Genomic DNA, 1,454 nt, shown 5'->3' with positions numbered 1-1,454 from the left:
GTTCATCCCAGAGGCAGCATCGATCGGCTTCAGTTAGCAGCAGTAGCGAAGGAATCGCTCGATCGGGTTCAGTTAACAGCCATCGATCGATCGCTCGGGTTCAGTAACGCGTAGCCTGCAGTGCAATCGCTCGGGTTCAGTTAGAGCCCAACACCTCGCTCGGGTTCAGTTAGAGCCAACGCCTCGCACACACGCGCGTACGTGTACGAGAGAAACGCGCATCGCTCGGCCCCCGACCTCCCACCGTAACCGGGAACTCCCCGAAATTTTCCTCCCCCTCGCTTCTACCACGGTTTTTTCCGTCATGGACGGCCCAAAGAATGTCATGCAGCTGCGTCTCCGGCCCGCCCAGGACGAAAATCCCATTTTCTGTCATAATTTTTTGTCATAGAAGTAGGAGCCCACCACATCTATGATGATACCGGGTTTTGTCACAATTATCGTCATAGAAGTGTCATATGTATGACAGAAAAAAAATTTGTTCGGCCCAAAATGTCACGGATGTCTTTTTTTACTAGTGTGAGTATGCACCGTTGCGACAGTTTGTCGTGCTGAGACACCACATGATGATCGGGTGTGATAAGCTCTACGTTCACATACAATGGGGGCAAGACAGTTTTGCACATGCGGAATACTCGGGTTAAGTTTGACGAGCCTAGCATGTACATACATGGCCTCAGAACACTGGAGACCGAAAGGTCGAACGTGAATCATATAGTAGATATGATCAACATAGAGATGTTCACCATTGAAAACTACTCCATCTCACGTGATGATCGGACATGGTTTAGTTGATATAGATCACGTGGTCATTTAGATGACTCGAGGGATGTCTATCTAAGTGGGAGTTCTTAAGTAATATGATTAATTGAACTTAATTTATCATGAACTTAGTCCCGATAGTTTTTGCGTATCTATGTTGTAGATCAATGGCCCGTGCTACCGTTCCCTTGAATTTTAATGCGTTCCTAGAGAAAGCTAAGTTGAAAGATGATGGTAGCAACTACACAGACTAGGTCCGTAACTTGAGGATTATCCTCATTGCTGCATAGAAGAATTATGTCCTTGATGCATCACTAGGTGTGCCACCCCCTCCAGCAACTGCAGACGTTGTGAATGCCTGGCAGCCACGTTTTGATGACTACTCGATAGTTCAGTGTGTCATGCTTTATGGCTTAGAATCGGGACTTCAAAGACGTTTTGAACGTCATGGACCATACGATATGTTCCAGGAGTTGAAGTTAATATTTCAAGCAAATGCCCGAGTTGAGAGATATGAAGTATCCAACAAGTTCTATAGCTGCAAGATGAGGAGAACAGTTCTATCTCAGAATGTCTGGGTATATATCATAACCACTTGACTCAGCTGGGAGTTAATCTTCCAGATGATAGTGTTATTGACAGAGTTCTCCAATCACTACCACCAAGCTACAAAGGCTTCGTAATGAACTATA

The sequence above is a fragment of the Triticum aestivum genome, unplaced genomic scaffold, assembly GCF_018294505.1.
Source record: "Triticum aestivum cultivar Chinese Spring unplaced genomic scaffold, IWGSC CS RefSeq v2.1 scaffold13978, whole genome shotgun sequence".
NCBI classification, from domain to species: Eukaryota; Viridiplantae; Streptophyta; class Magnoliopsida; order Poales; family Poaceae; genus Triticum; species Triticum aestivum.
This window is presented reverse-complemented; position numbering follows the sequence as displayed.